This window comes from Artemia franciscana, chromosome 4 (genome assembly GCF_032884065.1).
Source record: "Artemia franciscana chromosome 4, ASM3288406v1, whole genome shotgun sequence".
Taxonomy (NCBI): domain Eukaryota; kingdom Metazoa; phylum Arthropoda; class Branchiopoda; order Anostraca; family Artemiidae; genus Artemia; species Artemia franciscana.
In genome coordinates, this window is record NC_088866.1 from 55,944,080 (window position 1) to 55,958,875 (window position 14,796).

General features: G+C 38.3%; 1 long non-coding RNA gene across 2 annotated transcripts in view; it reads right to left on the reverse strand.

The window, feature by feature from the left end:
• The window catches only part of LOC136026647 (uncharacterized), a 100,204-nt gene that overhangs the window by 18,941 nt on the left and 66,467 nt on the right, over window positions 1-14,796 (reverse strand). Inside the window, exon 3 of one of the 2 annotated variants that reach the window (XR_010617367.1) lies at window positions 8,242-8,291. The exons of the other annotated variant lie outside the window; for it this stretch is intronic. This is a non-coding gene — a long non-coding RNA (uncharacterized LOC136026647). Of the gene's footprint in view, window positions 1-8,241; window positions 8,292-14,796 lie in introns of those variants that run through there. 2 annotated transcript variants of the gene reach the window in all.

Consider the following 14,796-nt stretch of genomic DNA (forward strand, 5'->3'; position numbering starts at 1 on the left):
TCGCTGAAAGAATAATTATCAACTTGATTACTAGACGGTGAGGTGGCATTCTTTATATGGCGAGTCCAATTCAACAAACAGAGGTACCATTGAAACTTCGAAGCGACACTTAACATGCCTCACAACATCAGTCGTATTAACCCAGACCTCTACGCCACATGTCAGAATCAGTCAAATTACTAAACCCCAAATTTTCCTCATTATTTTTTGGTAAAAAAAAAAGGACAAATCGCTAAACCCCAAATTTTCCTTATCATTTTTTGGAACGTGCTTTACGTACACAGCGAGTTTTCTAGCTGAGCTAATGATCAGAAGTGATTTATAGATGTTTCCATCGTTTCGTTATTCGATGACCAAACGTCTTCAGAGCAAGGGGCACTTCCAGTTTCCTTTGGTTTGTGAATTTTACAACCTTACACTTTCCAGGAGCGAATCGCAGTTTATGTTTTTGTGACCATACATGAATTGTATCCAGTCTAAGCATCGGCACTGTTTCTGTTTTTGAGAAAAACAGAAACAGAAAAAAACAGTTAGAAAAAAAACAGAACAGAAACAGAAACAGGTCAAACAAAAACAGGTGACCTGTTTCTGTAATCTATTCTGTTTTTCGAAAAAACAGAAAACAGCTGTTTTTTTAAGAAAAACAGCTGTTTTAACAGCTGTTTTTTCCTGTTTTTCCTTACTTCTTCTATTTCTAATAGGAAAGAAAACATCTTTTTGTTAAATCCTTGTAGTCACATACAAAAGATGAGCAAATTCGTGTAATTCAACACACTAGCGTATTTTTAGGGGGGGCGAAATTTGTCATAAAATGTGTCCAATCGGGTGATACCAACGCTATATTCATTTCAAGCTTAAATGTCATTTATAATTGACAATTTACCCTAGTTGCTCTTAGACCGTTGCTTTAGCGGTAAACCATTGCTCAAAGCATATACCAACACCATATTCACCGCTTAACGCACGGATGCTTTCAAGCCGAGGCTACTTAGACCGCTGCTTGCTAATATATACCAGACAGACACAGAGTCATCCCATCTAGCTTATGTCCACCGCTTAAGTTAGAGGCTATTTAAACCGTCGCTATAGCGGTAACCCATTGCTCTAAGCAAATACCAACGCTCTATAACGCTCTATGGTTAGACCATTGCTCAAGTGGTAATAACCCTCCGCTACACACATACCAAGGTGTCTAGGTTCACCGCTTAAAGTACGGATGCCTTCAAGCCGTGGCTTGTTGGATCGCTGTTCTAGCGGTAACCCATTGCTCTAAGTCAGTGGTTCCCAACCGGTGGTACGCGTACCCCAGGGGGTACGCGAAACCCTCGCAGGGGGTACGCGAAGGTCCCAAAATTAATTTAGTCTACATCTTTAAAACTTGTTTCTGACTCAGTTCCAACATTTCCCTCAAAATCAGATAACATAACCCATTGTACGTAATTTAAGACTCATTTTCAAAACTTTCGCTTTCAGTAACCCGCTAATTTTTCTCCATAGCCGTAAGGTCTCGATTTAAACTCAGCGACTTCAGTATCTTGTCATCTGTTGAAACACGAAGTTCGTGAATTGTGGTTGCAAACAAAGATGGATAGATTCCTGATCAGGAATAACAAGAAGCCGAATGATGGTCCCCAAAACTCTGAACCTGCACCTAAGAAGAAGAAATATGACGAATCATCGGTCAAAGTGCGTCGATATTTGTCAGAATACCTAGGGCTCGGATTTAGTGCGACAAAGTCTGATCCAGTGAATGCACAGTGCGTTCTTTGTGGTCAAGTCTTGGCCAACAGTTCCATGAAACCTGCGCATATGAACCGGCATCTCAGTAGTGTGCACCCTTCTCATGTCGGTAAGCCCATAGAGTTTTTCAAGCGTAAACAAGAAGCATTCGCTAGTAACTGTTTGGAAATTGCAAAAGTGGCATCAGTTTCTTCAAAGGCTCTCCGGGCTTCGTATGCTGTTTCATATTTAGTTGCGAAACAGAAAAAACCGCACACCATCGCCGAATGTCTGATATTACCAGCACTAGTGAAAGTCAGTGAAATAATGTTTGACACGAAAACTGCTACTGCCCTTCAGTCTATACCTGTGTCGAACAATACCATTTCAAGAAGGATAGAAGACATTGCAAGCGATATTGTCATGCAGGTTATTGAGCAAATAAAGTTGACGAAGATGTTTGCGTTACAGCTTGACGAAAGCACGGATGTGTCAGGTGAAGCCCAGGTGATCGTCTTTGTTCGATATCAAGATTGTTCTGACATAAGAGAAAATATTCTGTTTTGTCAAAACCTACAGTCAAGAACAACAGGAGAAGAACTATTCAAGGTGATTGACAAATTCTTCGCAGAAGGGGGCATCTTGTGGGACTGGTGTCTATCAGTTTGCAGTGATGGAGCTGCCGCCCTAACAGGGAAGAACAATGGGCTCAAGGCCTGGATAAGGAAGAAAAATCCAAAGGTGAAGTGGTTGCACTGCATCATTCACAGGCAAGCTCTTGCATCGAAAAGGATGAACGCACATCTGCACGAGACCCTCAACGAGGCTGTAAAAGTGATCAACTTCATCAAAGCCCGACCACTGAACTCAAAAATGTTCAAGTTGCTGTGCCAAGAGATGGGTTCAGAACATCAACATTTACTTCTGCACACAGAAGTTCGCTGGTTGTCTCGTGGGAAGATTTTAAACAGACTTTTCGAGCTTCGACAAGAAGTTCCAATTTTTCTTCTGGAGCAAAAATCTGCATTCAGTTCACTTTTTGAAAACCAGGACTGGGTCTGCAGCCTGGCCTATCTTGCGGATATTTTCGACAAACTGAATGACTTGAATCTGTCAATGCAAGGTTTCCGGACGGACGAACTCTCCCTGACTTCGAAGATGTGTGCTTTCATCAAGAAATTGGAGTTCTGGCTTAAAAAGGTCAAAGAAACAGCGTTAGTGTCTTCCCGACCCTTGACAAGTTTGCGGACGATAGTGAAATTGATAACCTCAACACAATCTGTGATTGCATTCGGGAGCATCTGACAAAGTTGCGAGATGAACTTGTGTCATATTTCCCATCGAGTATGAACCAAGATAAAACGCAGGATTGGATCCAAAATCCATTTGTTGAAGACGTGACCTCAAGCTCCGGTCTTAGTGACAAGCTTACAGAGAATCTGATCGAACTTGCCACTGATCGCGCCTTAGAACTGAAATTCCAAAATGTAACTGTTTCCCAGTTTTGGCTGGAGGTGAAAGGAGAATACAAGGAACTAAGTGAAATCGCCATGTCTGCTTTGTTACCATTCGGATCCACTTACCTTTGTGAAGTGTCATTTTCGGCAATGTCATTGATCAAAACCAAACACAGAAACAGACTGAGTGTACAAAATGACCTTATAATTGCCGTTAGTGACATCGAGCCAAGATTTGATAATATTTTAGCAAAAAAGCAGCCTCAAGTTTCTCATTGATTTTGTAAGTACATTTAAGCACCGTCATTTTGGACAATAAATCTCGTGTTTTTTGAAAATTTGATTTTAGTTAAGAAAAAAGTAAAACAACGATTCTCAAGAAAGGGGTACGCAAACTTTTTGGGCCTTGACTAGGGGTACGCGGACCGAAAAAGGTTGGGAACCACTGCTCTAAGTAAATACCAACGCTATATTCCTCTTTTATATGGGATTTCATTGAGCCCATGTTTGCCGCTTAAAGCACGAATCCTTAAAGCCGTCAATGGTTAGACCGTTGCTCAAGCGGTAATAGCCATCCGCTACACATATACCAACAGTAGAGACATTGTCATATGGGGTTCCCATCTAGCCCATGTTCACTGTATAGCGTTCAAGCTTCTCTCTATTTCTCTATCTCTCTCTTTCGCTCAGATTTACCCCGCCGTGAATTAGCATGAGAGGTTGACTCTAGTTGAGCATTGTGGAGTGACCTGCATGAGAGGAAAATTTTCAAGTAGTCAACCGTAGTCAACGGGTTGACTCTATCTTGGCATTGTCAAGGGACATGCATGCACGGAGAGGTGTAGCATAAATGGGAGACAGTCACAACGGCAATCAAAGGGGTAAAATTAACCTTGACTGGGTTGCCCACTTAATTGGACAATCTGTCTTAGCTTTTTTCTACAATTGGCCATGACTTTGACTTTTCCCACAACTATTCCCTTTTTGTTTAAATTCAAAAATCAACGGTATCATGGTATCATGCCCGCTAGATGTGCGTTCCGGTGCGGTAGGCACGGGTAGGTATCATGCGTTTCGGTATCATGCCCGCTAGATAGCGCGGAATTTGAAAAAAAAAAACAGAAAAAAAAACAGAAAACAGATAAAAAAAAACAGAAACGGAAAAAAACAGATGAAAAAAAAACAGAACAGAAACAGAAACAGGTAAAACAAAAACAGGTAGCCTGTTTCTGTTTTCTGTTCTGTTTTTTGTAAAAACAGAAACAGAAACAGGCAGAAACAGGCAAGAAAAAACAGAAACAGAAACAGAAAACAGAAACAGTGCCGATGCATAATCCAGTCCAGAATACCCTGTCCAAGTTCAAACAGGGCCTTCAAACATAAACTATTATTGTAAGAGAGAAACGTTATCACCAGCATACGCCTGAGTACATAGAGCTTGCTCCTCCTAGAGTGCAGCCCCTTAGAATAGCAATTTACTTTTTGACTCTCTTTAATTCCATAATTAAATGCCAATTTTCGAGCATACGGGAATACCACTTCTTAATAGATTCATTATGTTCATTAACATAATCATTATACCAATAAAAAAGATATGTTTCTATGCTCCATTGCTAGTGTGAGAATTGTATACCTAGTGGAAGATTGTATACCAACAATCTCCGTACACTTCTTTCCGTAACTCACTCAATTCTTCAGACTCACCCATGGTATAAACTACCGTCTCATACATATCTCCGCATATCGGATGAAAAGAAGAAACCATCAAACCCTTACCTCTTCATTAAACATTCTCTTCTTGCCCAACTTGGTAAACTATTCACCCTCACTTCGATTATATTCTTTAGCTCCTCCTTTCTTAAAAGAAGGGTATCAAATAGATAGAAATACAAATATGTGAGAACTCAAACTAAATATTTATTTACCAAAAATTGGCTATGTTGGTTCAATATGTTACCGGAGATTCAATGAGAAAACATCCACTCTATGTCATTGCATGATTTTCAAAATCATTTTCGAGTTCTAATGTTTTTTTTAAACCATTAAACTGATCTATTAGTTTCGGTTCAAAGTCAGCGCAACGGATTTAGTTTGAAAACGAAATTTTCTTTTGAAATGGAAATCAAATTCGCTTTCCTGAAAATTAAATATACTTTTATTTTTATTTAAAGAACAACAGGTTTAGCAAGAAGTGTTGATTCCAATAATCGCTGTTAAAAGACAGCTGTATTTTTGGTCAGTAACTCGCCATTTGTTTTCTTTATAATACTACGGGCTAGCTATCAAATGGCAATCACAAAGCGTATGCCTCGCCCATACAGTTTGTGCGAGTAATTGTGTGTATGCGCACGCATGTGTGTGTATCTGTGTCTGTTACTTGTGCTTGTATGTGTATTTCTGCCATGTTGTATGCTCGTAGTAAGTATTACTCATTATTATCATTCGGCTTTGAGCCAATTCACGACCTATGGTTTCCATCATACTGTACTAATCGCTGAAATACTAGGAATCGCCAAAATTTCTTTTTTTATTTATGTTGTTCCGAGAAAAAATATTTGTTTTTATTTTTATGCAAACAAATGAGTCCCAAAAAATCACATAAGGCTTACTTATTAATTTGAATAGGTTTAGTTTTAGACGGCCGAACAAATTTCCCTCAAAGTTGCATAGCACAAGCCTGGCTTAAAAATTTATTTTAATATAATAATATAATAATGTTAAATCAACTGGCAAGCTCTCATTTTGAGCACTCATCGCGAAAAAAGAGAAATAGTGGGGCTCCTGAAGTATGTATTTAAAATGTTCGGATTTACGATAAATATGTGCTTAAGAAGCTCAGGGTTATTATCAGTGAGTCGAAAATGGCAAAACGTTTCGATATTTTGAAAATTGCGGAATGGAGGGACACTAGAGATTGCACAGGACGGATAGATCCCTTTGGTTTCTTCAGACAAATGCAGCTTTCTAATAAACATATCTATGAAAATCCTTTTTCCAATGGATGATTTTGCATAATTCAGGATACTAGCTCATGGGACCGCTTGGATTTTTTCGCCACCGAAGTTAACTTTTTGAAGTTTCTACTGTTTTAGTTGAAAGTGGAATCTTTAAATTTTGTTTGACTTATACTTGAGGTAGCAGTGCCAGCAATAGGCAAAAGAGGTGTCTCAAGATGGCTGGATGCACCTGGATTGCATATTTTATCATAAGAACCCTCTTCCGAGATCATTGTTTTTGAATGAAAAGTGGAAGAAAAAAAGTCGAAAGATTGCTCCTTATTTTTGAGAACACCGTAGCACCACCAGGCGGTCTTTTGTACTTTCTTTTTATTTTGGTAACATCCCTCTACTTTAATACGGGAGGGAGCTATGGGCAATCATGAGGGCCACCATAACATTGAATTCTAAACACTAATTTTTATCTTAAATCAGGATGCAGATAGAAAGAGCATACATATTAACAAAAAGAGACATAGAGTGAGTGAGTGACAGAGAGGAAGAGAGAGAGGAAGAGGAAGAGAGAGAGAGAGAGAGAGAGAGAGAGAGAGAGAGAGAGAGAGAGAGAGAGAGAGAGAGAGAGGAGAGAGAGAGAGAGAGAGAGAGAGAGAGAGAGAGAGAGAGAGAGAGAGAGAGAGAGAGAGAGAGAGGAGAGAGAGAGAGAGAGAGAGAGAGAGAGAGAGAGAGAGAGAAGCGTATCACCTTATTTTCCCGACACTATGTATGTAAACGGTTTCTTCTATATTATTCCGACTCCAAACAATTTTGGAAAGTTCTTTTTCTACATATTCGTGTTCAAGAACAAATCTATAGCGTTTATTTGAGGGTTATACTATCTTTAGAACCTCTAAAGATCTATTTGGTAGCCACAAGTGCTTTAAACATTATAAAATAGATGGCATGAAAGCATTAAAGTTACTAATGAACAAGACAAATTTTGAACGCATTAAAGTTACTAATGAACAAGACAAATTTTGAACGTCGTCAAAATGTTGTCGACGAAATGGAAGATTTGTATGATAGTCTTTTGATATATGATGTCAGTGTCTTTTGATACTGGCGAGAATAAAATAGTACCGTAGCGCTAAATATTAAAGACACACTGTTGAATCGGAACATATTTCTTATCACCGACACCATTTTCCCCTTCTTCTTTAACTGCTCTGGCGGTTCATGATAAAAAAAAGAATCATTTAAAAATGTGTATTGATTCTTTTGCTTTTGATTCATTTAACTATATTGGCGTGGGCCCCTGAAAAACGGTTGATTTTATGAGGCTTATCAATGCCTCATAAAACCTTCAAGCGGTTCTCTAAGTTATAACCCTTATTCTAGTCTCCACCCTAATTCTAGTCTAGTCATAATCGTATTCTTGAAAATGATACCCTGTGTGGTAGACTGGTAGAGGTAGTCGGGATTACTTTGATAATCAACAAGGGGGCTAAAACAGATGTATCATTTCTATTAGCCTTTCTTAACTTTTACGTTTACAAATATTCAAAACAGTCATCCATGAAAGATATTAACTAGGAAAAATATTTGAACTAATTTTTGCTATTTTGTTTTTATTTTTTTCAAGTATGCGAAAGAATCAAAACCAAAAGACCTTTGTCAAATGTAACGGGTGACATAAAACAATTTAACGTCTGATTTGTTAAAATAGGGCACAGAATGCGTTGTACCTCTGTGGATGTTTTCCACGGAACTCTTTCATTTGTCACATAATTAAGAATCCTGAGGGATGTATTATCAGTACTAATATTGAGAAGTCCCAACCAAAATGAAATTTAATCATTTATGATAAGTCTTGCTTCAATTGCACCCAACCCCCCATTGCACTTCTTGGCTGAAGGGCCATGAAACTGAGATCAGTACCACCGGTTTGGATCTTAAGGGTCTAGTGCCGTCTTACTTACTTACTTTGCTTCAATTACCTTATGTTTATACTACAGCATAAGCGTCACTTACTTAAAACATAGCATCAGGAAAATTTGGTGAAAAAGACATCAATTATAGCAAGAACAGGCATAGTCTTTAAAAACTACTACTACTATTACTACTAATAACTCACTGCAGCACCAAGCCGTCACTGCAGCACCAAACCGTCACTACAGCAAGTCTATAAATGAAAAAAAAAATTATCTGCACTAACGCATGGTATCTGTCCCTTATTTAACCCTTTGATGCCTGAATTATGAAAAAAGAATGGGAAAAATATTTCGGCCGTTTCCAGGCTTCGTTATGACCTATTCCACGACAGAAATGGCAAGAAAAAAAATGTATTGATAAAGATGATGAAATAAAAAAATGGTTCCCACAGGAACCATCCGGGAATCATGGCACAAAAACACTCTGATCGGCTACATAGTGTGGTAAGTCAGAAAACAATTCCTGTTGGGTGTGAAACACAAGGACACTTCACATTTTACGCATTTCACTTTGGAATGAGCTTGTACACATACTCTGCATCTCTGTTTGCTCTCTATCCAAGCCGGGAAGTGCCCCTGTCCATCGAGTCTTGTCGAATCTGGGGGGCGACAAGTATAATTTCTTTTTTTTTCTGAGAGTTGGTATCTGCGTCACTGAGAGGTCTACCTCTCTTTGGTGTTGCCAAAGATGCACCAGATAGAAGTGCACGTGCCACATCTGTCTTGAACTGTAGCAGGTTCATTGGTTTCTGCCCAGCAGCAAGACACCTGCGGTATAAGAAGTCGATCCTGTAAAGCTCCAGCAACATGTCGGCAAGATCTACACCACCCATAAAGCGGTTGTACTCCTTCACACAATATGGTCGCTTGACATTGGCATACTCTTTTCGTTTACCATTCCACCGCCTACACGTATCTTCTGGGTCTAGGGCGGCACAGGTCGAAATCAAGTGGACTGGCTTATTGTCATACCACTTCACCACAATGGCATTCGACTGCGTTTCCACTCGCCAGTCGTGAGAACCTCTTCCTCGGGCTTTCAATTTGCTGTCGGATTCCAAAGCACAGCCTTTCAACCTGTTTGCCTTCACTCTGGCCAGTGTAAGCATGCCCTGATCACTTAGTGTTTGTGCCAAGTCTAACGAGGAGAACCAATTGTCAAAGAATAGCTTGTAATTTTTGTGCTTGGGTATTCCTCTTGCAAGCCGCAGGACAAAAACAGCTCCAACTCCCAGGTCACTGACATCAACCGACCCCTTACCCGTATACATTTCAAAGTCGTAAACGAAACCAATCTCCCCAGCCCTTGAGATGAACTTATAACCCCACTTATGCGGTTTCTTGGGATTGTACTGCTTCAACGAAATCCTCTATTTTGTCGGCACAATTTGCTCGTCTACTGCCTGGTGTTCTTCTGGGGGTATCTTCATAAAGTTATCTCTGATCATCTCTATCAGAGGACGAACTTTGTGGATCTAGTCGTGCCCAGGGTCTCCTCGTGGTTTCTGGGTAAGATTGTCGTTGAAATGAAGATACTTTTTGATCTGCTCGAATCTGTCACGTGACATGGCATCAGCTATTATAGGGTAGCGCGTTTCGTTTGACCAGTAACTGCGGTATGACGGCATTTTCACTATTCCTGTGAATGCAATGATCCCTAAGAAGCATTCCACCTCGGCAGATGAAACTCCAAATTCTTTGGCGTCTTTTTGAAGAGCGTATATGGTTGACCACGCCTTGGTCAAAAAACAGCCTGACAAATTCTAGGGTGTCTTGCCACTCATTTCTTGGTCGACAACAAGATGATCCTTCCACACAGCATCTGGCTGGACGAGATCCACTTTTCTCCAAGCAAGGTCCCGTCGTTTGCTTGGTTTCGAAGCAGCAGTGCCTGAGCTCGTGGCATTTTGTCTGGCGATCTCGACGTCCTCATGGTCATCCTCACTGTTGTGGTCGTCAGCTTCAATTCGACCGCTTTCTATTTCTTCTTCAATCTCTTCTTCCTGCGGGTTATTATCAGGATCAGGAAGGAGAAAACTAGGATCAGATGGGTCCTCATCTTCATCAGACAGATCTTCGAGGTCGGAGTTGTCTTCCGGGCAAAGAACAAAATTCAGAGCCCGTGCTAATGGCATCGGGCGTGTTCGAGGTCTTCGCTGGACAGCCGAATACTCATCTTCCACAGTTTTTGATGTACTCGGAGAAGGCTGGTCCATTTATGCACTGTAAAAAATATATTTTTTAACGTGATGTCGCACGAGGAAACATGGGGTTGGGCCGGACACGGCGATTGGAGGTTGGTTCGGACATTTTTTTTTATCTGTCCGAACCAACCCCGTCTCTAAAAGGTAGGTATTTAGGGTAGAAAATACACGGATGAATGCTTGAAAATAAGTATTTCTACTAAGCAAGTACAGCAGTTCACATTAGGAATATATTTTAGTGGTATACTAAGCGGTCTTTGAGTAAAATCTCAGCTCGTACCAACTCCGGTGAATGGTGTGTCATTTTAAAGCTTTTTTGTCATTTTATATAGCTGAAGTACTGATTTTTACTTTTTATACTTTTATGCATATTTGAAAAAAAAGAAGTCGAAATCTAATGGTTTAGCATGGTGTCCGAACCAATACTGGGGCCGTCCGATCCAACCCCGTGGGTAGGGGTTGTTTCGGACATTTCAAAAAAATGAAAAAAAAAAAAAAATCTTTTTTCCTTTTTGTAGAAAAATCTGAAAAAAATCTCGAAGGTAGTCCTAACGGATACGCATTTTATGGTGAAGTCAGAACTGGAGAAAAGTCAATGGCTTAGAAGATATGCCGTTTCAAAAAATCACGTCCGGGTCAACCCCAGTCTCCCCTACATTGTTATTGACGACGGCAACTCCACCAGTTCTTGTCTAGATGGCTCTTCCGAGCGATAAAATTCGGAGCTATGCATGCCGGATGGTTCCTTGAAGCCACAGAACATGGTCGAGCTCTCAAAATTTGATTCCAATGGTGTAAAGCAACTGTTTTCATGATATCTAGGCATCTCACACTGTATACGGCTTACCGTCTCATCTGGTCTCGCTACCGCCGGATGGTTCCCAGAGGAACCACGACGTTTGGGATCGTTTCTATCTTCTGGTTTTCCAGCTATAGGAGTGTATGATAGCTCATCTGAACAAACAAAACTTCCTCTTTCTTAAACTTTTGGAATGAAAACTCCAGCACAATAAACAATAAAGTTATTCACAAAAAAGTAATCTCACCTTTCAGGAAAAACAAGCAAGGCTAGAGGGCACAAGTTCAAACTTCATTACCTCACACAAGGGTGACAGATTACGGACTAAGAAAAATACAAACCTGTCTAGGTAGATCAGATTGAGACAATGGCAAACGGATTGACGTTAATAGGTCAAACGGTCAGGATTGAAATAAATTAAAAAGTTCATGGTTCCTGAGGGAACCTTCAGGCATCAAAGGGTTAAGTAATGGCTTTTTAGACAAATTTACTTCCACATGCCAAAGAAAGTAATGAAATTAAGTGAACGAGAATTCTAAAACTGGTACAAATATTAACTGCTGAAGATTTCTGAAAGTTTGAACGAGAGGATATTACCACAAATAATAGTGGGATCACAAGTCCTTACAGTCCTTATAACTCTCAAAAGCCTATATTTCATTTACAATCTTCTCGAAGAGCTATTTGAACAATGCGTTTTCATTTTTTACTTATAGATAACAAAGAAAAAAGTCAAAATGCTAATCAAGTTAGAAAAAATAAAATCCTAGAAATAGGCTCTAATCCTTCCTGAATGTTTCATTAATCTTCAACTTCATTTCACTTTAAAAAAAAAGCCAACAAATATTTTAAACCGTAGGTTATTTCGCTAGTTGAAAAATAAACAGACATTTTTTACACTATTTAAGGTTCATTCGAAACATAATTTTTGGTACTGCAGTAAATTCCTTTTAAAACATTTCTGTGGCAAAAAATTGCTTTTTTTTTTGGAAAATTACTTTTGGTCTATATTTCTCAGAGAATACTTCAGATTCGTTCTTCCTACAAGATATTTTCATACTAAAGACTAGGTTTTTTTTTTTAAATTTTCGGCCCGAATGTATAAAAAAAAAAAAAAAAAATCAATCTCCACTCCAGAAAACGGACTTAAAATTTTAGTGAAGGGATGGTCTTCAAATTATTATGAAATATATAGTTTACTTTTTCCTAAGGTTTACTTTTACCGTGCCAAAATTCCTGTATTGCTCTGTGTTTTCAGTAAAGCGCTAGTTTTCTGTAATCCTAGAAACATAGGGAAATATAACCAGTTGATTTATTTGTACTAGTTTTATTGATATTTGTTCGATAGGCTATGAAGTAATAATTTTTGTTAGTTTAATTTTCAACCTTACTTTTTACTTCCCTCGGGAAGCTTTTGTTTTTTAGATTAATCTGCTCATTTTGATTGAAATTTAATTTAGAAACAACACTGCCATGATTTTTTTTTTATTTTAAGAAATAATTTCTGTTCGTTGGAAGTTTTGATGTTGCTCCTTAATTTCAGTTCAAAACTTTTTTTTATATGTAATTTCTAATCACCTCTAATCTAAAGAAACAGAGTCATTTCTTTTGTGCTCAACAAAAAGTTGAGGAGGCTTTTCCTCCTCAACGCCCCGCTCTTTACGCTAAAGTTGACTCTTTCTCTTAACTCTAAATTTTAAAACAGTAAAAAACTTTAGCGTAAAGAGCGGGGTGTTGAGGAGGAAAAGCCCCTTTCATATACGGAGTAATTTTTATTTGTTTTAAGTTTTAATGTCGCTCCTTACTTTCATTTAAAAAAAAACTGTTTTTTTTTTGGTTTAATTTCTGGACGTTTTTTAATTAATGCATTTTTTTTCTTGGCTCTCCAAGCATAAATAATTAAAACAAAATTTGCATATTAATTTTTTTTTTTGGCTAAATGGCTTTTTCATAGTTTTAATCGGAAGATTTTGAAAAAAAGGAGCGAGAGAGGAGGCCTAGTTGCCCTCCAATTTTTTGATTACTTAAAAAGGCAACTATAACTTTTAATTTTTTACGAACTTTTTCATAAATAAAAAATATACGTAACTTACGAATTAACTTACGTAGCAAACTTCTATTTTCGTAGGTTTTTATTACGCATATGAGGGGGCTCACCTCTCGTCGATACCTCGCTCTTTACACTAAAGCTAACATTTTGTCCCAATTCCTTAAGAATGTCCCCTGAATCACAAAGGCCGTAGAATAAATAGTTGAAATTTCTAAAAATACTTTAGCGTAAAGAGCGAGGTATTACGAGGACGTAAACCCCTCATATGCGTAATAATTTCTGTCCGTTTTAAGTTTTTATGCTGCTCCTCACTTTCATTAGAAAAAACTTTTCATATTTATTTTATCATTGTTTTTTAAATAATGCTAAAATCCTGCGCCCTCTCCATTGAAAGTTTCTTCCCCAAAAAAACATTCCTTTATTGAAAGATCCTCCCACGTAACCCCCCTTCAACTCTCCTCCCAAACCAAAAAAAAATCCCATGAAAACGTCTGTACACTTCCCAGTAACCATTACTATATGTAAACACAGGTTATAGTTTGTAACTTGCAGCCCCTCCCACGGCGATTGCGGGGGAGTAAGTCGTCCCCAAAGACATAGTTATTAGGTTATTCAACTATGGTGAATAAAATGACTATCTCAGAATTTCTATCCGGTGACTTTTGGGGAAAAATGAGCGTGGGAGGGGGCCTAGGTGCCCTCCAATTATTTTGGTCACTTAAAAAGGGCACTAGAACTTTTAATTTTCGTTAGAATGAGTCCCTTTGCCAAATTCTAGTACCACTGAGTCGATACAATCACCCCTGGGAAAAAAACAACAAAAAAACAAAAGACAAAAAAAAAAAACAAATAAACACGCATCCATGATTTGTCTTCTGGCAAAAAAAAAAATGCTAAATTCCACATTTTTGTAGATAGGGGCTTGAAACCTCTACGGTAAGATTTTCTGATACATTGAATCTGATGGTGTGATTTTCGTTAAGATCGTATGACTTTTAGGGGTATTCCCCCCTATTTCCTAAAATTAGGCAAATCTTCTCAGGCTCGTAACTTTTGACGGGTAAAACTAATCTTGATGAAACTTATATATTTATTAAATAAATAAAAAACTTATTTTTTTAGCTGAAAGTAAGGAGCGACATTAAAACTCAAAACGAACAGAAATTACTCCGTATATAAAATGGGCTGTCCCCTCCGCAATCCGTCGCTCTTTACGCTAAAGCTTTTAATTGTTTTAAAAAGTAGAATTGTGGCAAAGAGTCAAACTTTAGCAGAGCGAGAGATTGCGGAGGAGACAACCCATTTTATATACGGAGTAATTTCTGTTCGTTTTAAGTTTTAATGTCGCTCCTTACTTTCAGCTAAAAAAAAAGATTTTTCTTATTTAATTTCTGAACGTTTTTGAATCAATGCATGTTTGGTTTTGGCTCTCCGCACATAAATTATTAAAATGAAATTTGTATATTAATTCTTTTTTTTGGCTAAATGGCTTTCTCTTAGTTTTGATCAGACGATTTTGAGAAATAAGGGGGAGGCCTAGTTGCCCTCCAATTTTTCGGTTGCTTAAAAAGGCAACTAGAACTTTTAATTTTTAACGAACGTTCTTATTAGTAAAAAATATACGTAACTTATAAATTAGCAAC